Source organism: Peromyscus leucopus, chromosome 23 (genome assembly GCF_004664715.2).
Source record: "Peromyscus leucopus breed LL Stock chromosome 23, UCI_PerLeu_2.1, whole genome shotgun sequence".
In the NCBI taxonomy this organism is placed as follows: Eukaryota; Metazoa; Chordata; class Mammalia; order Rodentia; family Cricetidae; genus Peromyscus; species Peromyscus leucopus.
The window spans coordinates 30,459,081-30,485,742 of NC_051082.1; the positions used below are offsets into that span (position 1 = coordinate 30,459,081).

Sequence of the window (26,662 nt, forward strand, 5' to 3'; positions counted from 1 at the left end):
TACAGGTGTGTGGGTGTGCAGTGCTGTAAGGAGATATGAAAATGTCAAGGTGAAACTCATTACCTTATATGCTAACTAGAAGAAATAAAAAACAAGGCATTGCCTGATTTGGCAGAGCAGTCATGTTTTATTTTCACCTTAATTATTTACATAAATTTACATAAATGGCAATGTTCATATTAGAACTATACTTGGGGGAGCTAATTATTGACTATAGGCACACCACTGGAAAACACTAAGAAATGCTGCATAAACCAAGTCTGCTACATGACAACCAGTATAAGGAATCCTGGGTTAGCAGGGAATGAAGTTGCCAAGTGACCTTGTGACCTTGAATAATTTATTTATCAATTTTCACTATTTCAAAACTAGAGGAGGGCAAGCCATCAGTACAAGGCACCTCTGTAATTAGTACGGCCAAGGTGCTGTGGTTGTTTTCCAAAGTTTGACTTTCAAAGACTCGGCCACACCTAAGCACTACAGCCAAACCCTGAAAAGTAAACACACTTGCTGTGGAATAATCCTTTTGTGCACTACAAAGATTTGTCACTCGAATTGGTTTAATAAAAAGCTGATTGGTGGACAGCTAGGATTTGGGGGGCAGAGAAAATGATGGGAAGAAGAAGGGTGGAGTTAGGAGTCACCAGCCAGTCAGAGAATGAGTCAGACGCACAAAATGGCACAGAAGGTAAAGCCACGAGCCTCAGAACAGCACACAGATTAACAGAAGTGGGTTAATTTGTAAGAGCTAGTTAGTAACAAGCCTGAGCTATCAGCCAAGCATTTATAACTTTTATTTAGTCTCCAAGTCAATTGGGAAGTGGCTCCTAGTTATTTGGGAGCAGGCATCTGTCAATGAAGTTTTTTATACCAAGATGTCATATGTACACACCATGAACACCATGATCTGCCCTCCCAATACAGACAAACAGGTGTAATATACAAGTTCCCTTGCTGTTATTTGTGCTCAGTGTAGCTTAACAGGAAACCAAAATGTCAGCCTTGTTCTGAAGCAGTCTGCATTGGTTGCTGGGTCACAGCAGAGTGGCTGAAGGGTTCACTGCTGTTAGTCTACACTTCACCAGAATCTCCTTATCTGCACTACACCCAGGAAGGCAACTCAACAGCCAAAACTCTAAATTCTTGTGACTTAATTGCTTTCAAAGACTCAGCCATATCTAAGCACTACAGCCAAAACCTGAAAAGTAAACACACTTGCTGTGGAATAATCCTTTTGTACACTGCAAAGGTTTGTCACTAAAAAAAATTTTGGTATCAATTTTAAGTGGGCTGGCTTAGTACCCACAATGGTGGCCAGTTACTATCCCACTAGGGGTAGGGGAACAGGTGGATTCTAGTATCCAGAATGGAGTCCTCCATACAGCAGCATCTTAGGATACCCCCAAAACTGAACATGCCAGCACTCAAGGTCCTGTAGTTTGTGGTTCTGGGACAGAACCCTGAGCTGGAGTGGCATGACAGATACTGATGTTGCTACGTGAAGGATGGGACATGCTGGATGCAGATAGCTGTACTCAGACTGGATTGAGCAGCCAAGCTCTGTAGGCATCCCTGTATCCACATTGATTGCCACTACCTGTGAGAGTATGTCCCAATCATCTCCCCTTCTGTGTAGTAAAGCTGCTACAGAAAGGCTCTTTCTGACTTATTCTGTGTGCCAAAGTACTGATTGACAGGATCTGGGGTCATCTAGGAAGCAAGCTTCCAGGCACACCAGGATGGGGGGCTGGAGGTGTAGAGGTGGTGGTGGGATCTAGATTAGATTGGCCTCTGGCCATGCTGAGAGGGATTATCTTGATTATGTTTACAGAGTGGAAAGAGTTACCCTAAGCGGCAGCACAATTCTCTGTGCCTGGGTCTGGACAGCATGGAAAGGACAAGGCTGGCCGAGTACCAGCGTTTGTCCCTCTTGGCTTCCAGAGTGTAAGTAAATAACCAACTGCCTCAAGCCCCTACAGAGAAAACCTCCCTGTCATGATGGACTCCACATGAACTGAAATAAATTCTTTCTCCCTTCAGTGCTTTGGTTGGAGCATTTTATCAAGAAAGAGCATAACTAGAAAAGACTCCCCTGCCCCCAGTCTCCAGCAAAAAGTGTGCCAGTGCTCATATCTGCTGACTCTCAGAGTAGTGGGAATCATCATCAGGGCTGCAGAGAAAGCCAAGGACCCTTCCAGGTCAGCAGCTGATTCTCACTCACCTGTAACAACCATCACCTTGTATGGCGTTGTCCCAGCCGAGGGCATACTGTGTGAAGCATCAGGCTTCCAGGATGCCTACAATTTAGCATATGCCCTATACACATTTTTATTTATTTATTTATTTATTTATTTATTTATTTATTTATTTATTTATTATTTAAGATTTTAGAGGCAGGGTTTTTCTGGTTAGCCTTGGCTGTCCTGGAACTCACTCTGTAGTCCAGGCTGGCCTCAATCTCACATAGCTCTGCCAGCCTCTGTCTCCAAGTACTGGGATTAAAAGTGTACACCACCACCGCCTGGCTGCTTCTACACATTTTCTTACTGCTGAGAAATATAATTGAAGCACAGAAGGGGAGTGAACATTGATGCTGTCTTCACAAGGGAGGTTTATTGTAATTGGAGTTCCTCAAGGCCATGATGGGCCTCAAGGTATTAAGAGAACATTAGACAGAAACAATACAATATGGAGATCTGAACATGATGGGGTCTTAAAGGGAAGGAGCGGTTTCCCTTAAATCCTAGAGATGCCTTGCATTAAGAGAATGAAAGAGAATGAAGTGGGAGGGGGAGGTGAGAGGGGAAGGAGGGAGGAGGAGAGGAAGAGGAAGAGCCACCACAAGCAGGATGAGGCAGGGAGGCCAGAGGAAGCTCTATAGACAATCAGCTTCATTTTTGGCTGTCATCACTGGTCCCTGAGGACCAACCCTCAGAACAATGGCAAGGTCTGACTTGCTATAATCTTTTAAGAGTGTGAGAAGTTTGACCTTATTTGAGTCTGCACAGCAAAGGGGACCTGACAGAGGAGCATGGTGGAGCCAAGCACCATAAACTGAGAGCTGTCAAGTCCCAGAACTGCCTCTGAACTCTCCATTTCAGGGAGAGCTGGAAGGAGGTCTGCCTTGACTCACGTCTAAAGGTACAGGTTCACATTTTAACAAAAGCTTCTGAATATTTTCACCAGAAAGCTTCCAGAGAGAACTGTATTAACACTTGAAATATCACATTATAGCCCATAAATATATGTATTTTTATGGTTTCAGTTTTAGTTAAAAAAAGTAAAAATTGATAGTTCAGAAAACATGAGTGATGGAGGCAGCCCCTCTTACTGTGCCTAAGCAGAGGCCTCCATTCCTGTACTGCACTCAAGGAGGTTTGAGCCATAGGCCATTTAGTTTGTAACTGATACAAGCCTCTGTGTGTTTATTTGGAATCAAGCAGCTGTAGGATATGGGAGGAGAGTTTCGTCCTGACTGTAGGACTGGGTAGAACACAGGAAAACTTCCAGCTATACTCCATCAATACCTCAGACTTGGCATCTAGAAAGAATGTAGCATTACCATTCAACTACAGTTTGCTGGTTAGAGGCCTGATACTCTCCAAGACTTTTAAACCAGTGGATTCACGATGGTGGGTAAACTCGGCAATGAGCCATGGTGATAAGCACTGTAGAGATGGCCTTTTAGGGAGAATTTGCATCTGAGAAAGAACTTGCCCTGTAGTTTCACCTCTGAATCAGAGTTTCTTTTTAAAAAATAACTAATGATCTGAATTATATATGAATATCACAATTAATTAATTCTTTTAGGGTGGGGTAGGAACAAATATTACATTCTAAGAATCCATCATCAAATTTTAATAACAGAAACAACTTGGTACCAGATATTCTAGAGTTTAAAATATGATAATAAAGTGCTAGGTAACTGCTGCTATGTTCTTATTAGTGAACCAAGGTAAGAAGTGTAAAATTGGTCTCAATGTCTACTCCAATGCTACAGGAACTAAAATGATGCTCTGAGGGGATCATCCACTTCTCCACCTCCCTGCCAAGTGGCTCCATGGCCAGTTCTACCAGGACTGAGCCTCGTACTCTACTGGAATGAATGCTCTTCTATGGGTAAAGACATAAACAGTACAGTTTTACGCCTGCCACTAATGTCTCTGTGACTTAAACAAAACTCTTGCCCTTTACATGTAAAACAGGGGTAACACACATCATCCAAACTGTCTGGTAGTAAAAGGAGAATATACCACACAGTAGATCTCTCAATCAGCAATAGAGAATTCTTTGCTAAGGGGACTACCCTGGGCACCATAGCCTATATGACTGGTCCTCTAGGCCTATCAGGAATAACACAAAATGACTTTGGATATTGCCAGACATGGATCCTGCTCTACATAAAATAGCTTTGAAAGAATGAAAAACACTACAGAGACAGGATACTATTACCACTTCAAACACAGAGAGTCAGGGGACACAATTAGACACATCAGAAACTTCTCACTTGATGTACACCAGGAGCTTGTTACCCATAACAACTTGCTTATCTGAAACAGAAAGAAAGGCACTTGGCAGTTGGCTCTCCAATCTTTTCAGAACTGTAACATTTATGTGGGGAAAACTCTCCAAGTTGGCTTTAAGATGAGGTAAATTGTTGATGTAACCAACAGTCTTATTAAATAAGAAACACAGAAACAATGTAAAAGAGAAAGCCAAGAGGTCAGAGCTCAGAGCTAAAATCTCACCCTTCTGCCTGCGGTGTCCCAGCTTCCCGAAAGAGGGCTACTTCCTGTCTGTACGTCTTTTTTATAGTATTATTGTTCTGCCTTCTCATTGGTTGTAAACCCAAACACGTGACTGCCTCGTCACTGTCTGAATGTACAGCCCCCTAGGTCTTAAAGGCATATGTCTCCAATGCTGGCTGTATCCCTGAACACACAGAGATCTATGGGATTAAAGGCATGTGCCACCACCGCCACACTCTGTCTATGGCTTAATAGCTCTGACCCCTGGGCAACTTTATTTATTACCATACAATCAAAATCACATTTCAGTACAATTAGAATACCACCACATTTCCCCTTTTCTATTTTAATAAAAAGAAAAAAAAGCAAAAGGTTATAGCTAACAAAGGAAAACTATATACAAAAGTACAATAACTATATACAATATATACAAGTAATAAATACCTAAACAGGTATTTGACAAATCAGAGAAAATAATTCCATTATCTATCCTATTTTGGTAAATCCAAGATGTATCTAATGCACTTTCTATCCTAATTAATTTTCAACTATAACTAACTAATCTTCAACCATAACTAACTAATCTTCAACTCCCTCAGAGACCCAAAAAGGGAATAATATTAGCTAACAAAAATAAAAACAGGAAGTGCATGCAAGCAACTTCCAAAAAATTTGTGAGTTGACAGAAACAGCCAGCGGCCTGAGCAGTCACCTGAGGTTTCTCTGCAGTGTTGGGTCATCATCTTCATCCTATAGGCTTAGTGTATCTGACAGACTCATTTGTGATGTAGGATGTACACAAGGTCAACAGTTCAACCTCACATTGGGTGAGAGCAGTCCATGTACCAGAAACACCTGAATTCCACTAGTGTCCTGTCATGATTCAGGATTTTAAATTCTGGAAATTGTTGACAGTTTTTTAATTCAGCTATTCATTCTTCTTGGCTGTGTATATATGGCTTCATCTCAGCATCCCCTTCTTCTCCACATCCCTCTATTAAATACCAGTCTACTTTCGAGAGGCATGAGCTTTCAGCTGCTGTTCCATTGCACAACAGAAGCCATCGGCCCTCTGCCTGTTAAGCTGCCTTCAAAGAAAAGGGCACTGTACCTTTTCCGGATTGCGAAGGCCACTTCAGGGATGGGGCCATATTGTCCTGGCCTCAGAAGATGACTTTTGATAAAGCCATAGCCACACTTGTTTTGGCAAGAATCAGTAGTCCTTTGTTTTGTGTTATGTCTGTCCATTTTGTCCTGTTGATACGAGGATACTTTGTTGTCCAGTGGTTAACTTTTGCCACAATGAAAGTTGACTCCATATGCAGTTTCTTCAATGCCCATATTTTCTCTGAAGTAGATTGGTACTGCCAGGAGACAACATGTCTCAAAAAAGAAAAATTTTCTAAGTTATTAAAACATTTTAAATGCCATATTCTGTAGATCTCTGAAGGGTTTGAAGATGACCCGTCTAAAACATCTCTGCTCAATTTTTAAAACATATATAATATGACTACAAGTTCTATTGTAATGTCTAACTACTATCTTTCATTTCTTTATATCCTAGTAGTTGGTAATAATAACATTCAAGGATCAGAAATTTGCATTACATTGTTAAATGAATGGTATGAATACAATTAGAATTATACATATAGCATTTTCTAACAATATCAATTTCAAATTTGTATACAATATAAAACAATCCAATCCAATGTAAAGTATTTAAAACTAGTAATTGTCTTTTTCATTTCTTTCTTTTTTTTCTTTTTTTTAAACAAGATCCTTAAATCTAATCTCCTTTGCTTAGCCTTTTTCCTAACCCTTGACAATAACTTGTAACCAACCCCCCTAAATACTGAAAATTATCCCAGACCCAAAAACCATTAAAAGGACCAAAAAACCACCTGCCCCACACCACTTCTTTGGGAATGTGGGCGTCGTATTCTTAAAATTGCTTCCTGCTGGGTATGGGTGAAGTTTTCTTTATCCTGAAAGAAAAATTTTAGGTTAATTGTCAAATTCTAGGAAAGGTAACTATATCCTTCATTATCCAGCCTGTGTATAATGCCAAAGTTCAGGGTTTATCTCAAGTCCTTATTCAAGCAGTCTTTGAGACTGGATCATCTCAGCTAGTCATCTCAAAATTGCTATGAGCACCTTGTAGTTCAAAGCTGATCTGTGGATGATGTTTGTCAGCTTAATGATATTATTATTGTCCACATGGAATGGTTGTTGTTGTGGGGCCCATCTTCTTTCTGGAGACTTCAGTTGATGTTAGGCCTGGCCGTGATTTCCTGCAGAAAACTGATAAGAGACTTGAACACAAAAACATATATATGCAGCTAGCCTTTTTTCTAGAATTAGTTAGTACTCTATATGACCATTCATATCTTAACAAAGTTTAAAATGTATATATATATATTAATCTTGTAAATTTTGATATAAAATTTATACTTTAAGAAAAGTTTAAAGAATCAGAATAGAATCAAAAGAGTTGAGATTAGTACTAAAATAGTCCCTTAATTAATTTTGCCTTTGTCCTGTACCATAGCAGAAGATGGCTCTTTTATTCTGGCATGATACAGGGAGTTTGCATTTTCCTTTTAACAACATGCTTGAGTTTAAAGAAGGAGAGAGCCATTCTCCAACTCCAAAGTCAGCTTTAAATTTTAATTGAACTGGGACTATTAGAAGACCAATAGTGTTAAATCTTTAGAGAAAAGCAGAAACAAACATTTAGGAAGACATAAAATTTTTTAGATAATATATACCCATACATCGTTTCATTCTGTTTCTTGGGATAGATGATTTGTCCCTTTTCTTCAGTTGTCTCATTTGTCCAGTGTTCTTCAGATTCCTTAACCTTCATTCTCCTAAAAGACAAAAACAAAAACCTTTCCCCAAGACTAATTTTGGGGATGTTTCCTTTTGACAAGTTATTATCTGATTAAATGAAAAGGCATGTGTTATTGATACAAGTTAGTTTAAATTGGATGTTCATGCTGGTTGATGAACTATCACCTCCTCTAATTAAGAGGTCTCTCTTGTTCAAATCGAACCTTTATCAATTTTGATGGTACCCACAGCTTATCTTCTCCTGTAGAAACAAAAGCAAAACCTCGTCCCCAATGTAATACATACCCTGGTTTCCATTCTGAGGTCAGCACATCCTTAAAGTATATAGGCTGATTTAATTCTGTAGTTTTTTCTATTATCCAATGTCTCTCTGCAGCTGTTGTTCCTTTCTCATTGGCATTCAGAAAATTCAAAGTTAGAAGAGCATTATGCAGTCTATTTCTGGGGTTTTTGTTACCCATTTCTGTTTATTTAGCATATCCTTTAGAGTTCTGTTTGATCTTTCTATAACTGCTTGACCTGTAGGATTATGTGGTATGCCTGTAATATGCTTTATATTGTAATAAGCAAAAAACTGTTTCATTTTAACAGAGACATATGATGGAGCATTGTCAGTTTTGATTTGTGCAGGTATACCCATGATGGCCATAACTTCTAGCAAATGAGTGATTACAGAATCAGCTTTTTCAGAACTCAAAGCAGTTGCCCATTGAAATCCTGAATAAGTATCGATAGTGTGGTGTACATATTTCAATTTTCCAAATTCTGCAAAGTGAAACACATCCATCTGCCAGATTTCATTTCTCTGAGTACCCTTTGGGTTACATCCTGCTGGTAATGGCGTTTGATTGTAGAAGGAACAAGTAGGACATTTCTTTACTATTTCTTTGGCTTGTTGCCAGGTTATGGAAAAATCCTTTTTTAAACCTTTACTATTAACGTGATGTTTTTTATGAAATTCTGAGGCCTCAAGCACATTTCCTATCAATAATTTATCAATCTCATCATTGCCTTGTGCTAGAGGGCCTGGCAGACCAGTATGGGATCGAATGTGAGTTATATATAAAGGATGATTCCTTTTCCTGATTGTATCTTGTAATTGAATAAATAGTGAAGTTAATTCTGAAGCATCAGGGATAAATTCTGCAGTCTCAATATGTAACACCACTCTTTCAGCATACTGAGAGTCAGTTACTATGTTGAGAGGTTCTGAAAAATCCATTAATACCAACAGAATAGCATACAATTCTGATTTTTGAACTGAATTATACGGACTTTGAACCACTTTACTTAAATTTTCTGATTTGTAACCTGCCTTTCCTTTTTGTTGGCATCTGTATAAAATGTACAAACTCCAGATATGGGTTTTTGCCATACAATTCGAGGCAAGATCAAATCAGCTCTCTTTATAAGATCAATTCTATTGCTTTTGGGATATTTGCTGTTAATTTCTCCCAAAAAATTACTGCAAGCTCTTTGCCAAGGTTCACTTTCTGTCCATAATTTTTCAATGTCCTCCTTAGTTAATGGTACGACAATTTCTGCTGGGTCTATGCCTGCTAATTGACGAAGTCTCAATTTTCCTTTGTAAATCAAGTCAGAGATTTTTTCCACATAAGTTTTTAATTTTTTATTTGGTTTATTTGGTAAAAATATCCATTCCAATATAATATCTTCCCTCTGCATTAATATTCCAGTAGGAGAACGCCTAGAAGGTAAAATAACCAAAATGCAATCCAGCTTTGGATCAATACGATCCACCTGTCCTTCATGCACTTTCTTTTCTACCAAGGCCAATTCTTTCTCAGCTTCAGGTGATAATTCTCTTGGACTATTTAAGTCCTTGTCACCTTCTAAGGTTTTGAACAAATTAGTCAGTTCATCATTTTTTACCCCAACAATAGTTCGTAGATGAGAAATGTCTCCAAATAATCTTTGAAAGTCATTAAGAGTCTGTAGTCTATCTCTCCTAATTTGCACCTTTTGGGGTCTAATTTTTTGTAGCTCTATTTTATATCCTAAATAATTAATAGAGTCTCCTCTTTGTATCTTTTCAGGAGCAATTTGTAATCCCCAGCAAGGCAAAATTTTCTTTACTTCTTCAAACATTATTTCTAAAGTATCTGCATTTGAGTCAGCTAGTAAAATATCGTCCATATAATGATAAATTATAGATTTAGGAAATTTTTTACGTATCACTTCCAATGGCTGTTGTACAAAGTATTGGCACAGAGTTGGGCTATTCAACATTCCCTGAGGGAGGACCCTCCATTGAAATCTTTTAACCGGTTGAGAATTATTATAAGTAGGTACTGTAAAAGCAAATCTTTCTCTGTCTTTTTCTTGTAAGGATATTGAAAAGAAACAGTCTTTTAAATCAATAACTATGAGAGGCCATCCTTTTGGTAACAGAGTAGGCAAAGGCATCCCAGATTGTAGAGAGCCCATTGGCTGAATTACTTTGTTAATTGCTCTAAGGTCTGTTACCATTCTCCATTTACCAGATTTCTTTTTAATAACAAATACAGGAGAATTCCAAGGGCTGGTTGATTCTTCAATATGCTGAGCATTTAACTGTTCTTCTACCAGCTCTTCTAAAGCCTGGAGTTTCTCTGTTGTTAAAGGCCATTGTTGGACCCATACAGGCTTGTCTGTTAACCATTTTAAAGGTAGAGCTGTTGGTGTCTTTGGAAGATCATCAGTTATTGTGCCTGTTCTTGTATAATATGAATGGCTGGTGACCACTCATTAGAACAATATCTTCTAATATTTCTCTCAGTAACATGTGTTAGTTTATGATTTGTTTCTGAGATTGGAGGGATGTTAATCTGAGTATTCCATTGTTGCAACAAGTCTCGACCCCACAGGTTCATAGTTATGTTAGCCACATATGGTTTTAATTTTCCTCTCTGTCCTTCTGGACCTATACATTCGAGCCATCTTGCACTCTGTTTCACCTGAGATAATGTCCCAATTCCTAACAGTTGAACGTTTACCTCCTGAAGAGGCCAAGTTGGATGCCAAAATTCTGGTGCAATTATGGTAACGTCCGCACCTGTGTCTACCAGACCAGACAACAAAACACCATTTATTTTTATCGTTAATTTTGGTCTTTGTTCATTAATAGAAGTTTGCCAAAAAATTTTCTTTATGTTTTCTCCTGAATTTGCTATTCTCTCTGTTTCATCATCCTGACCAGCATGATTTATTCCAATAGGCATTTGGTTATTTAATCGCTCAGAGCAGGGATTTCCTCTATGGCTGCAGGGAAGGTTTGAACTGGATTTGGAACCGGGGCCTGCATGAGGCCCCTCTGGGAGTTTCCCGAAGACTGAGGCAAAGGATTACCCTGTCTGTCCTTTGTTGATCTACATTCGTTGGTCCAGTGTTTTCTTTACCACACCTTCTGCATACTCCAGAAGGAAGAGACATTCTGTTGCCATTGTTCCTTGAAGAAACATTTTTTCTAGGAATGACCTGTCTACAGTCCCTTTTCAAATGTCCTTGCTTTCCATATCCAAAACATCTAATACTCCTCAAACCTTTTGAAATTACTTCTCCTACCCACGTATCATCATGCTCATCAGCCTCAACATTAATTGTTTCTCTAATCCAATCTTCCATAGGTGCAGATCTTGCCCTTAATGGCTTGATTATTCTTTTGCATGCTGAATTTGCATTCTCAAAGGCCAAAGATTCAATTATTGCCTTACCAGCTTCTGAATCCGAGACCATTCTCTTTACTGCTGAAGCCAGTCTTTGTAAAAAATCTGTAAAAGACTCTTTTGGGCCTTGCATCACCTTTGTAAATGACTCAGATTTTTTTCCTGGTTCCTCAACTCTGTCCCATGCATTCAAGGCTGCCGTTCGACATAAAATTAGGGTTTGGACATCATATAAACATTGTGTTTGTACTGAAGCATATTGGCCTTCTCCAATAAGCTGATCCTGGCAAACTTGTATTCCTTTATCCCTCCATTGTTTTTCTATGTTTTTAGCCTCATCCTTAAACCAGATCAGAAATTGAAGTCTCTGGCTGTGTTCCAGAACACTTGTGCAAGATCCCGCCAGTCCTGTGGTACTATCCTATTATATGTTGACCAAGAGTTTAACATTTGCTTTACATATGGGGAATGCATGCCATAAGATACTATTGCCTCCTTAAACCTTTTTAAATCCAACATTTCAATTGGAGCCCAAATATTTTGTGTAGCCATTTGATCAGGCATCTGCTGTACGGTTACAGGATAAATTAAGGGTGACTGTGTGAAAACAGGCTTTCTTTCTGCAATCTTATGATCCCGACTTGAAACAACTTCACTGTTAATTTCTTCTGTCTGAATTTTTACAGGTTTAACAAGTTCTTCTAAAGCTGTTATCCTGGCACTTAAATTGACTATCTTTTTAAATATTAAAATGTGTATTAGCATAGTGATAAGCTGCATAATTCCACCAATACTAATATTATATAGTTGTTCCATTGTCAGACTGCCTAAAATTTCAAACAAAAACCAATTTTCTTCCAATGTACACATAAAACCCATTTGTTTTTTAATGTGGAAAAAAATTCTCTTTTAGATAGTTTCCTTTAAAATATCTGATATGTTATGACTTACCAAAACTGCGTAGAACAGTAGAAATCCGAGGGGATTTTCACAACAGCCAGCTAGTGTCTCAGGTGTAAATCCAGAGAGAGAGAGAGAGAGAGAGAGAGAGAGAGAGAGAGAGAGAGAAAGAGAGAGAGAGAGAGAAAGAGAGAGAGAGAGAGAGAGAGAGAGAGAGAGAGAGAGAACAAGAAAGTGTAGCCGGCTAAAGTTTAAATCCAGCAATGTGTTCCCTCTTGTGCCGAGTCAAGGCTTGGGTCTGGCTTCCTTAAGCTCCGACCACGTGCGTTGGCTTTACAGGCAGGGCCCTGTTCGGCAGGGCAGGTCTGAGTTGTTTGTAACACCTGTAACACTGGCTTTAAGCAAGCAGGATTTAAGCAAGCAGCTCACCGATAGTCAGCCTGAGGTCAAGCAGACCTAGACCCAGGCTAAGAAACCGCCTCTCAGACTAAGAAGCTGACCGCCGCCTGCCGCTGCCGGCCGCCTGCTGCCCTTGCGCGAAAGTGGACCTGCCGCCAAGCCAAGCGGTTTTTAATGGATTCTTGTCACGTTGGGCGCCAGATGTTGATGTAACCAACAGTCTTATTAAATAAGAAACACAGAAACAATGTAAAAGAGAAAGCCAAGAGGTCAGAGCTCAGAGCTAAAATCTCACCCTTCCGCCTGCGGTGTCCCAGCTTCCCGAAAGAGGGCTACTTCCTGTCTGTACAGTCTTTTTTATAGTATTATTGTTCTGCCTTCTCATTGGTTGTAAACCCAAACACATGACTGCCTCGTCACTGTCTGAATGTACAGCCCCCTAGGTCTTAAAGGCATATGTCTCCAATGCTGGCTGTATCCCTGAACACACAGAGATCTATGGGATTAAAGGCATGTGCCACCACCGCCACACTCTGTCTATGGCTCTAATAGCTCTGACCCCTGGGCAACTTTATTTATTAACATACAATCAAAATCACATTTCCGTACAATTAGAATACCACCAGAGTAAATATATTTCCAAATAACATAAAATTGAGATGAAAAATTACTGTCACATGTTAAATTTCCCATTAGATTGTTTTTGTAGACACATGTAGAGCTAAGTAGATGCTTACAAATTCTTGTTGACAGCCAGGGAGAAGGGAAGGGGGAGAAAAGTTGGTGAATTGTAGATCATGGCCAATTACTACTGAGATGTAGTTACGATGTATTCTCATTGGTCACATGAATACACAAAACCCACAGCACACAGGGCTCAGAAGGCCATGTTTTCAAATGTTTAAAGTAATAATCCTTGACTAAGTAGCTTGTTCTAAACTATGTTAAGAGATTCCATGATTTGGTAAGACTTTTAGAGCACCAAAAAATAACTGGATGAGTTTTTAGCTGAAGGGGGGGAGTTAGCAAAGGGTGGAACATCATCAATCAGGTGAAGTGATTGGGAACACTATGGCATGAAGACTGTAGGGAGCTGGTATTGGTAAAGAAGAATTGGAACTTCCTGTTTTATAAAATGAATCCTAGACATAATTCAAGTAAGAAAATATCCTTATCAGTAATCTTCACAAATATGAAAGTCTGTAATGTTTCTACAAATAAAACTGAACTTCTCAATACTATATGAATAGCTATCTTTTGTTTTAATTAAAGGTGCTATTTGATCCACCTCAACTAGTATGGCACATGACAGCAATCACCTCACTGATGCACCAAGTTCAGGTTTATTGACTGATGATAAATGCTTTTAGTGCATGTGTGCATGCATCCATGAGTATATGTGGGCAGGTTAAAAGACAACTTTGTGAGTTGGAGTCAGTTCTCTCCTTCTACCATGTAGGTCTGGGGCTTGAATTCAGCCTTGGTAGCAAGAGCCTTTACTCACTGAGTCATCTTGCTGGCAGCAGGTTATGTAAATACTTTAGTTTTTAGAAATCTCAGCAAGAATATATCTAGCTCAGAGAATATTCCTAGAGAGCTGAATTTACTCATTATCATGCCCCTCTCCACCATCCCATTCCCAGGAGCTCCTTTGGAGTGGGATATCTGTGATCTGTACTCTAAGCAACGAGCATAGTGTCTGACATGCAAGCAGGTGATTGGTGGGTGTGCAGAGCCTGCAAACAAAATCAATATCTGCTCTCCACTACTCAAGTCTTCCCACTGTGTTTCTGGTGTAAAAACTCAACAACTCCATTTAGATTTTTCAGTGCTATATTCCCTATTCATTTATGGTAGATACATGTGTGAAAACCAACTTTCAAGCCTATTTCAATAATACCAAGTTTGGGCTGTAATTAGATATAACAGATTAAGGCTTAACAAAATGACTCCTGCATCCATCATTGTAAACAAGCAAAACACTCTGCAAGACTGCACTTAATACATAAAGTAACTGTGCATGTTTACCTTGAAGAGGAAGTAGATGCTAACAACCTGAGGGTACCCAGAGTCCTTTTCTCCTGAGGGTTTTCCCTTAGGGTAAGCACATTATGACCTGCACACCTGACACAATACTCAGAAAGACTTCTAATTTCTCTGGCCTAAGTGACAGACAGAGATGCTGAGAATGAGGGCTACGGATGCAGCTTGGTGGCAGAGCACTGCCTAGTCTTCAGGAGGCTCTATATAAAATGCACAGTACCAACCTGGCAGCTCATTTAAGACCCATTCTTAGTAAAACTGGCTAACAAAATGGAGGAGGAAATACTCTATGGGGAAGATAGCAGAATCCAGAATCTCCACATAACTGTCCTTACCCAGACTCAGCACCCTTCAGACAGAAGAGCACTGCTCTTAGGACATTCGTGAAAACAATCATTGCTACCCTTGAGCGCTCAGTTGCCTGAGGTACAGCTGTCACTGAGGACAAAGAAGGCCTTTTCAAAAGGATAATGTGGAGGATGAATCTGCAGGGGTTTAAAGAGTCCCACATGTTCCTGGAATCTCAGCAACACTGAACACAGGAGAGCTGCACACATATCCAGGGAGACCAGAGACAGCCCTACTCACCACTGGAAGCTGACCCTGAAGTTCCATCCATAAAGGCCAAAGGAAAACTCTCACCTATCAGAGAATTGAAAATCCTAAACAAAAGGAAACAAGCAATATCCCTGACCTCTATTAGTGGGATTGGCATGGCCTGATATTCTTGGGTGCAGTCAGTCTTAGGGCCATGACCTGCCATTGAGGATGGCTGCTGTGAGGTCCTCACAAGTCCCAGTGAAGTCAGCACCATACTACTGGACTTTCAGAACTGAGGACTCAGGAAGAATCAAGGCAACTACTGAACAAAACACAGGAAGGCAGAAAACAGTCTCCCATAAAACACACTGTCTGCCATGACTGGGTCTGGATGCTGTGTCCCTGAGGAGAAAGTAGTGACCTGGATTGTGGGTGGCATTTTCAGAGGAGAGGTGATGCAGACAATTTCATGAGAGAGCAGAATGTGCTGCAGAGGAGCTGACAGTGACTGAGAGCAGAGACAACTAGAAAATCATCATCCTAGTCCTGGGTTGTCTCAGATGAACCGGGAAGAGGGCCATGTACCACAGGACTGTGCCAATGCCTAGGCTACACTGAGCACTTTGTCAGAGGTGTGAAGTCCCTATCTGTGCTTGCTACCCATTATCTACCAGTGTGTTAGCTAGAAAATACTTACAACAGACAGACAAAAGTCATGTGAGATGCCTGGTCAAAGAGTCTAGTGGGGAAAGGGATCCAGATAAAGATCAATAGGTCCTGACTATCTTAGATAGGGTTTCTATTGCTTTGAAGAGACACCGTGACCACAGCAACTCTTATAAAGGAAAATATTTCATTAAGGTGCAGCTAACTGTTCAGAGGTTTAGTTCATTATCATCATGGTGGGACATGGTGGCACACAGGCAGACATGGTGCTGGAGAAGCTGAGAGTCCTACATCTTGAGCAGATAGCAGGAAGTGACCTAAGACACTGGGCATGGCTTGAGCATATGAGTCTTAAAAGTCCTTCCTCCAACAAAGCCACACCTCCTAACAGTGCCATTCCCTTTGGGGGCCATTTTCTTTCAAACTACCACACTGACTTTGTCACTTTACAAATGACCCTGAATTGTCCCACTGGCTAGAGAGTGTAGGTCCTGCACAGACTTAATGAAAGTGGCCACAAGAGAGGGCTGAGAGGTACGTAGGTGCCACTATCCTATACAGTTACTGATGGCAAGTAATAGGAACAATCCACAGAAGCAGCAGAGGAGCTCCAGCAGGAGATGGACTGACACACCTCTCTGACTAACAAAGACCACAGTTTTTACACTTCATTTTAAACAAAATGAAGCTTTTGTTCATAGCTTGGTTGCCGCAGTTTATCTCTGGGTGGCCTGAGCAGAAGCTGGTGTACCCCTGTAGGAGCAAATTATAAGCAAAGTCCTTCTTAGGTCTGTCTTCCCAGTTTCTCAGTTACAAATGCTTCAGAATTCTAAGGTTTGCACTGTGTAACTTAGCAATTTTCATAAACATTAACTTCTACATGAAATCAAAACCTTCAAAGGTAATAAGATGCGGCTCACAAACTTTTGAAAAGCTATAAAGATTAATTTATATTGTTGCTTCAGTTCAGCTAAATGGCAATTAGGTGAATCTGGCAGGAATCTACTTTCCCATTTGAACTAAAGTAATTTTGGTATATGAACAGAGCTATGTGGAAGAATCCCCAGGAAACATTGAAGCCACACCCTTATTTAATAAATGCCAGCTACAGGAAGGTCTTTGTCGAGGTTGTGCTTTCTGATATAAAAAGCATCTTAGGCTCCGAAAGAGCTTTATTATGCAAAGACAAGTAATAAAATGAAGGAACAGCATCTCACCAAAGTGGTAAAGAGGATTTTATACTGAAAACATCTCAACAGCTGCAGCCCCAGGAAAAAGCACATACCTATGTCACCTCAAATGCACAGACCCCAGGGAAAAGCACATACCTATGTCACCTCAAATGTACAGACCCCAAGGAAAAGCACATACCTATGTCACCTCAAATGTACAGACCCCAGGAAAAGCACATCCCTACATCACCTCACATGTACAGACTCCAGGGAAAAGCATATTACCTCAAACATACAGGCCAAAAGAGAGCATTGGCAGGGTCTTCCAGAGGAATTCTTGTCTGGTTTTGGAGATAAGGTTCTACTCTGTAGCTTAGGATGGCCTATAACTCATAGCAATCTTCCTGTTTCAGCTTTAAGTACAGGGATTCTAGGTATGAGTCACCATGCCCAACATTCCTGACTGGAAAGAAACTAACTTCTTAAAAAAGACTTTTATGAATATTTATTATTTGAGATACACAGAGTAGGTCACTTAAAGTTCATATATTATTCCCTTCATCCCCCTAGGATAATGTCTAATAGCCCTTACAGAATTGCCCTGACAGCTCTGGACACTCAACTGCTTATCAGTTCAACTGGTTCATGTTCTTGCTCATCACTGTAACCAAACACAAAACTATTTACCACGATTAAGGCAGCTTCACAAGCTTTGTTTACAATTTATTTTAATCCACCTTACTTTGTTTTTTTTCATTGAAAATAAATTTTTAATACAATATATAGTTAATACTATATATTTATACATACATATACATATGTATATATATTCTGATCACAGTTTCCCTTCCCCAAACTCCTCTGAGATCCTCTCCTCCTCCCCACCTCCACACCTTCTTTCTCTCTCTTTAGAATCAAACAAGCAAAAAAAAAAAACAAACAAACTATATTCTTTTAAAAAGAAGAAAAGAAAAAACATGACACACACACAAAATCGGAAACTGTAATATACAAACAAAGAGTCAGTAAGATTTTAAAAAATGCCAAAACAAAGCAATATGAGACAATAAATCTCAAAAGCTACCATTGTTTGTTTCGTGTTGGCCATCCATTGCTGGGTATAGGGCCTGCCTTTACAAGTGGTTTGTGTACCCAGTGAGACACCACTGGACAGACTGTTAGCACCAAGAAGTGCAAATTCATCTGTCCATTAGCATCAAGAAGCACACACACACACACACACACACACACACACACACACACACACACACACCAAAAAAATAAAACAAAAAAGGCAGACACCTGTAGTCTTAGCCAATCCCAGCTACTCTGGTGGTGGAGATAGGAGAACCCCAGGATCAGAGGCTAGCCAACGTGGAGAGATGCTCACATTACTTAAAGGGACACAAGCAGAGAGCTCTTTTCTGAAAGCCCTAACTCCTCCCCTTCCCTTTAAGGCTTGGGTGTTTCAACCTTTACCTCTGTCTTTTCTTAGAACTAATCATTAGAGAGTGTCCACACACATTGGAGAATCATCCTTTCTCCTCTCTGCACATTGCAATCCCTTCTCCACTGCCCCTTTATATCCACCACTCAGACCTAAATTAGTTAGAGGACTTTCCTCCCAATACAAGGCACTAGGGGGATTTCACAGTCTTTTATCCTCAAAAACCCAGAAACTTTCAAGATGCAAATTGTTTTTTAATATAGACTTCTTCAGTACTAAAACAACTAAGCCCTATACACTGAAAAAAAAAGAACCACTGGATGAACCTAATGCCTATTGTTGATGTCTCCAAACTGCTTAATAACAAATTCCAGGCTGCCCCTACCAAAACCCATTCAAGTTGGAAACTACGCTGAACAAAAGAGAAGCAAGTTCAAGCACAGTGTTTCACCTGAAACATAGAGGTAGAAACAAACCAGACTGTAAACTGTTAGGGTCCTGCAGAAGCCCTACAAAAGACCACTATTGAAGTATGTACTCAGCAAGAGTATTATTACAGCATGCTGGGGCCTATTATTTCTACACAAAGGCAAAATGATGACAATCCCAAGAGAAGCTTGCAGTCTCCTTTAAGCTTAGCTAAGGGGAGTTCCTAGGGCAGTTAGGTCATCTGAGATATGATAGGCTTAAGCAAGTGGCAATCATATTAATATATTTGACTTGGCTATGGCTAGTCAGCACCTTTTCCCTTTTTGGGCTGGCCTGGACAAGTCCCAGGCTTTGTGCTTATTTGATTATTACCGTGAGCTGCTGTGGAGGCTAGCTGGCCTTGTACACTCTGACTGTGGGGACTGGCTCAGTAGCCCAGGCTTGGAACATGATATCTCCCTTGTCTCTGCTGTCAGAGGCACTGAAGATTGATTGTCCTTTGTGGCTTCCTCAGAAACTGCCTGCTCAGTTCCAAGGAGCAGGGACTGAGGCCTAGTTCTTAACTGACTTATTAGGACAGACTGTCATGATATTTGCCTGGCCTCTCATAAATGAACAAAAGCATATAAAATTAAATTATCAAAAACAATATAAAAATACAGCAACCACTTTAATTTTTTAATTAATTTATTTCTACGTGTCTATGTGGGAGTATGTGGGTGTACCACAGGATGTATGTGCTGGTCAAAAGACAACTTGTGAGAATTGGTTTTCTGCTTCCATCATGTAGTTTCCAGGGATCAAGGTCAGGTTGTCAAGAGCCTTTACTCACTGAGCCATCTTACCAACTCTACCTTGACAACCATTTTTATCAATGTGGAATAGATGTCTCAAACTAGAACTGGTTTTACAGAATTGTTTTGAGAAAAATTGGAAACTACATTAATTCTTCCTACTGGTGGTCTAGAAGTGTCCTGAGAATGCTCCACATGTGAGGAAGAGTGGAGCCTTGCTAAGAGGACAACTGATATGGTTAAAGCAAAGAACAGATTCTCAGCATCATCCAGTCAGGTTAGAAACTGACCAAGAGAAAAAAGTGTGACCAAGGTGGTGTGCTCCAACAAATGGCAACTGAATGAGCGACAACTGTCTAAACAATACTAAAGTGAGTATCTAGCTCCTCAAGGGTCACTGTCATGACTGCAACAAGCAGAGACTGAGAAAGCAACATGTGTCTGTAGCCATATCATGCACAGTGACAACAAGATGGTTTCAATCAAAGCCTCTACTTTCTACATTCTACATTCTCCCAGAGATCCTGGGAGACAGCATTATCATGAATGCCTTAACACTCCTTACTCAGCAAAGCAACACAGTAGCAGTTCACAGTGACTCCTGACCTACTCACAGAACATACTCACAAAACAGCACTGCCCAACGGCTCTTCATTTCCTATCATACTCATAAAAATTTCTTAGACCTTCTCTAAAAGTTACATAAAACACAATAGAACTTAAAGTTAACAGTAAGCATTATTTCTACCTACTGTTCCCTGATATTTAAATAGTTACATATGCAACTAAAGACTACTGAAGCTAGAGGTGCAGCTCTCTCCCTATAGGTAGAGAATGCACAATATACAGAAGTCCTGAGTTCAATCATCAACAAAAAATTAAAAAAATACCACCTCAAAGTCCCGAGGTAAGGGCCAGTGAGTGGGATGGTTCAGTGCTAAATGCACACTGGCAGCCTGAGTTTAATCCCCAGTACCCATGTGGCAGAAGAAAGAGAATCAACACACACACACACACACACACACACACACACACACACACACACGTCCTCAACATGCACATGCCTGTCCACACATAAACACACTAACATGCATGCACACACACAAATAAACATAATAAAAAATTAATTTTTTAGAGATGGCATGGTGGCACATGCCTTTAAACCTGGCACTTGGAAGGCAGAGGTAGGATGATCTCTATGAGTTAGAGGCCAGTCTGTTCTACAAAGAGGGTTCCAGAACGGCTAGGGCAGTTACATAGAGATTCCATGTCTTGAAAAACAAAAAAGAAAATTAATTAAAAAAATGAACACAGTTCTAATAAGCTGATATAAAATTTAAAATGAATAGATGAAAACAAGCTATTCCAAGTATACAACTATAGAGTACAGGGAGATTAGACAATATGAAATGCATCGAGTTAGAAAGTGTCTTACTTCCATTGGGCTAATGAACTCATTCATGCCTCTGTTGTAGACATAGATCATGGCATCATACAGATGATTCTCCCAACACATGAGAACCACCTGTAAAGGGGAGAGTCTCGTGAGTCATGTGACACCAACGATTTTCCCTCAAACTCTGGGAGTGAAGACCTTTCTCTTCCTTAAGTTTTTGTATTCCTTCTTCTCTGGTGGAAACTGAAATTGAAATCCTCAAACCCAATGGAAGGATGTTATTGCAGGTTCAGTATTACTTCAAACAGTACAACTACTTTAAAATAGCCCTCAACTTCTAATTTCGTTTTTTGTAACCTCTTTTCAATATTTATTTTACTTTTAATCATTAAAACAGTTCTTCAAAAATTCACAAAACATCTCTTTAGCACTAGAACAAAGCAATTCAGAAAAATGCAGCCTGGAGCTCTACCTTCCTAGAGCTTACACTCAGCTTGGACACCATCAAAGAAGACAATAAAATGGTGTAATTTAAGACTCACCAAGAGGGATATTTAAGAGGGTCGAGAGGGAGGAAAGAGAAGAGGAAAATGATATAATTATATTTTAATCTCAAAAATAAAAGACATAATGAATAGACTTGTAGAAGACATCCAACTAAACACATGCATGCACACACAATTGCTTATAATTAGATAAGCATTCTAAAGGAGCCCGACTTCCTCTTCAGCATTCAAAGTCATTCAGAATAGCATGAGCACATCCGACACATGAGCCAAAAGAAGAGAGATGACCATGAGGGGCTGCACCAGTAGATGATGGTAAGGATGGGAAACCACATGGGAAAGGATTGTGACATGGGATAAATGGAGAGGAGAGGAGAGGAGAGGAGAGGAGAGGAGAGGAGAGGAGAGGAGAGGAGAGGAGAGGAGAGGAGAGGAGAGGAGACATTGAAGGAAGAGAGCAGATGCCTAGCAGAATGAGGTCCTTGTTTTCTGTTCCCATGAGGGTTGTGTCACATCATCCACTGTCAAAACAACTGGAGGAGAATGGCTTGGCAGAGACAAGGACAAGTGGCCAGAGGCAGAAGTAGAAAAACAAGCGATTTGTAGGATTTCTGCCCTCTCTTTCTCTTTACTATGACGGACATGTCTTTTACCCTAACCTCCCCTGCCCTGTCCAGCTGCTTAAGATCTTCACCAAGATGTCTAGCAGCTACCACACAAAAGAAATGGAAAGTAAGACTCCTGCCTCTGCCTTTCAGAGTTGGACCACTTGTCTTCCAATTACCTTCAGGTAATCACTATTCACCCTGTCCATATGTCTGTATGTAAACAACATCTTTACATACCCTCATCCCTCACTCACACATCCTCACATCCAACTTAGTCTCAAGAACATCAGATCAAACTGACCTTCTCCACCACACTGACCTTCTCCATCACACTGACCTTCTCCATCACATTGACTTCCATCACACTGACCTTCTCCATCATCTACCATACCTGGCAGCAGAGTGATTTTGCTAAACAGTCTAATGATTTCTATACAGCTCTTAGAACAAAATGAACAAATTTTTCCTTGTCCTGCAAGCTCTGCTTCTAATCATTGGCCTCCAGATCTGCTTGCCTCTTTCCTGTCATTTTAACACACAAGGCAGTCTCTTCTCCCCTTTGCATTGGTTTTTTACTGAAAATGAACTTCTCATCCAAAATACATGCATTATTGATTTCTTCTCTCTGCATCTGAAAGCCTTTTTTTTCTTTGAAAGAGAGTCTCATGGATCCCAAACTGGCTGTAGTCTGTCTTATTCTGTATTTTGAACCTCTAATCCTCCACAACCCCAAATCCTGGGATAACAGACACACACCACTACCCTCAGTTTTCTGATACCTTCTGTCAGTCAAAGATACTCTGTAATCTCAGGTAGCCTATTTCTACTATATTGTCCTTTTGATTTCTAATCTAACACTTGTTTTCAAATAATCTCTGGTTCATTTACTTATCTTTCTGCAAACCTCCAGACTTCTCTCCTTAAATTTAAGCTTTATGAAGAGACACTTGACAACCAGGATGGCTTCAGCATCCTCAGGGCCTGACATGCAACAAGCACTATGGAAGGAGTTAACAAATACTGCAGATAAAAGAAACTAAAAAAGGATTTTTATTTGGGGCCTGGAGAGACAGCTTGTTGGTGTTTGCCACTCAAACTTAAGGACCTGAGTTTAATCCTCAGCATCCATGAAAAGAGTCAGGTGTGGTGGTGTACACATAATCTCAGCACCAGGGAAGTGAGGACAGGAGGACCCCTGGAGCTCTGACCAGCAGCCCTAGCTTAATCAGAGAGCTCAGGTCCCAGTGACAGGTCCAAACAGAAGTGGGTTCTTCCTAAAAAACAGCACCCAAGACTGAACTCTGGCCTCCACATTCAAAGATACACACCAGCAAACACACACACACACACACACACACACACACACAGAGAGAGAGAGAGAGAGAGAGAGAGAGAGAGAGAGAGAGAGAGAGAGAGAGAGAGAGAGAGATCACAGCATATTTACACTGTACTTAGAAAAATCTGAAAATACTTGGAAGGAATAAAAATTTCTCCTAGCTATGACAGTCATCTATGGACAAAGTGATAATATGTTCTCAAAACACTGAGCTGTTGGGAGACCATGCCACCTACTCCAAATAACCCACATACCAAAAAGGAATGTGTACAGAGAACCCTGCTTTACCTCAAATGCTCACATTAGAAAAAGAATAGTAGAGTTTCTAAGCTCTCGTTCTGTGGGATCTGAACCTTTAGAAGGGACTGGTCCTCCTAAGACATCTGAAAGCCACTCAGATCTTAGCTGGAGATGCTTGGACACTCATTATGAGGATTAATGAGAATTAAAGAATTAAACTGTGAAATGCTTTAAGCAACAAAAGCGAACCTCACATAAAAATTGAAAGCTCACCATCAACCACAGGCTGCTGACTTGTTCTAAAAATCCCTGTCATTTTCTCTCACACCACCCTCTTATTTCAAAACTCAATTCTGCTTCATATACTAGCTGATTTTTAAATGACATCATTTTCTTAAATGTAAGAATGGTCTTTATTAATGAGAAGGTATCCATGGTTGGAAACAACCTGCCAGATGAAAGCTACATTAGTGAGCAAACTGAATAAGAGTCAGGCAAGAAGCCTTTCCTGGGTGATTTAAAGATGAACTGCCAGGAGCTCTGAAAAATGGCCAAGGATCACTCTCTGACTTGGGGCATTTGTTATCTAATTTCTACTTACATAAAGTCCTAAGAAGTGTATCAATAAGCAAAAGGGCTCAATAACTAGGGTCTGTGGAAAGCAGGGAGAGACATTTTGGTCAGGTAAATCTGATCAGTGAAGGAATAGTTCTTGCTCAAGTGGGCAGACTGTCAACTTACCTGCTGAATGTCTAGGCTGATGATGTCCATGTGTACAATATGAGGGCTTCCACATTTTCCATTAGCTTTTTGTCTTGAAATGAACAATCAAGTCTTTCATGACTTGGAGTATAATCCTCACCAATTTATCACTTAAAATACATGGCTCAAGGCACTCCAAGAACACTCCTTTTGCCACTGAGTTTTCACTTAATTTGTCATACATTTGGCTAAATAAAATATACCTACAGCAGAAAGGAAAAAAATAGTTAGCTTTAGGAACATTCCAAACACCCATTAAACTTAGTCTAAGTATGTCACATCTTTTCCAAACTTCAATTCACATCAGTTTAATAGAAATATTAACAATGTTTGCACTGAACTTTGCAATACTGTACAAAGCAAACATTCCCAACAATTCTTTCCAGCATAAGAAATGTTGGCAGACAGCATGGTGCATTCCAGTAATCCTATCACCCAGAAAGCTGAGGCAGGGTGATTATCAGTTCAAGACCATCTTGGACTAAAAACAAAACTGCCTCAAAGCAAACAGAGACACCAAAATGATTCAATGCATAAGGGAACTTGCCAACAAAACTGGAAACCTGGATTTGATTTCAGGTCCCAATAGGGTAGAAGGAGAAAAATGTATCTATGAGATTTCCTCTCACCTACACACTCAGGCTGTGGCATGTTCTCACCAAAACAAACACATAAATAAGTATAAAACCAACAAAACTGACAATGTTCAGTGGCTTGCTGAAAAGCACACTGCTCTCTGGCCTACATCCTGTGTCCAATTCTTAGGGCAACTGCCTCTTACAGCATTGATGGTGACAGGAGTGGGCAGGTAAGAGGGAAGACACAATGGAGTGGGGCAAACTACCTAAGGACCCTGTACCCTTTTCCCACTTCTGACACCTAAACACTCCTAGTGAGCTGCAGATGAGCTTCATCTGTCTAATTCTTAACGTCCCCAGGGAAAGTACAAGTTCAGTGAACAGCACCGAAGTTAACAGAGAAGACATTTCTGTGCAAATGATGGTGTACAGTGCTGATAAGACTAAGGCAAGACCACTCAGAGCTAGGATCAGAAAGCAAGAAAAACCAGACTCAGTAACTCCGATCCATATCACTACCTCATGACAAAAAGGAAGCAAAATTCCACAACATAATTTCATTATTCTGGGAGAAAACGTATTAAGCACTGGGAAAGAAGTGGAGAGAAAGGTACACACACAGTTTCTACACTTAGTCTGTATTCTCTGGGGTGCTGATGTGTTTCCTGGAGGGCTAACTTCAGCCCTGCTGCACACTATTTTCAGATTCACATCCTAGAATAAAGTCCATTATGAATAATAGATGAGGTTCTAGAGGCGTCACTTTTACTAACACTTGTATTAATAGATACGTTTTAGAGACCTTATTTCTTTGCTGCAAACAGAAAAAAATGGTTAAACTCATCTTATACATTATCAGTTTTATAACTTTCTTTAATGTGAAGAACTTATTTGATGATAACTGAAAATTCTGAGAGGAAAGGGAAGTAGGTATTATCAAGCAACAGACCTGCTGATCTACACTAAGTACATTGAGCATGGGCAGAATATCCAAGGACTACTGCGTGCCCACTGGGGCTTACTGAACTACTGATGGCTCAGCTTCCCATACAATGGAGTCATCTGAATTTAATCACTCCAGATACTGCCCACATGATTGAAACTCAATATGACCAGCATCATTATGCTTTATTGAAATATAATCCAAATACTGTGCCCATTTTTACATGATTTTTAAAATTATGGTTACTTCACAGGGGCTCTGGACCACTGCACAATAAAACTGACATTAAGTCTAGTAAGATGATATTTACACTGTACACAATTTGCTCCTAAGGGTAATCTCAATGGCATGAGTCCTTTTCATATTTGGGAGTGAAGAAGAAAGAGTAAATACAGAGCAAGCAGAGAACACCAGTTTAAGGAAAAAGATGGGGAAGTTACACACATCTAACAATCCTCTAGTCAAGCAAGAAAAACTACTGACCACTCTAACTTGATTACTGGTGGCAACTCTGAAATGTTCTAAAACCTCTAGCATTTAGTATTGATTTCATGTAAGTATTTAAACACTGCATATTCACATATAACACATTAATTACCAAATTTGAAATGGAAGGAACGTAACAGAGAGATGGTTT

At 40.0% G+C, this 26,662-nt stretch overlaps 1 pseudogene; it reads right to left on the reverse strand.

Moving 5' to 3' along the window:
• LOC114687901 overlaps nucleotides 1–24,697 on the reverse strand; it is a 66,087-nt pseudogene extending 41,390 nt beyond the window's left edge.
• Between the last annotated feature and the right edge of the window lie 1,965 nt (nucleotides 24,698–26,662).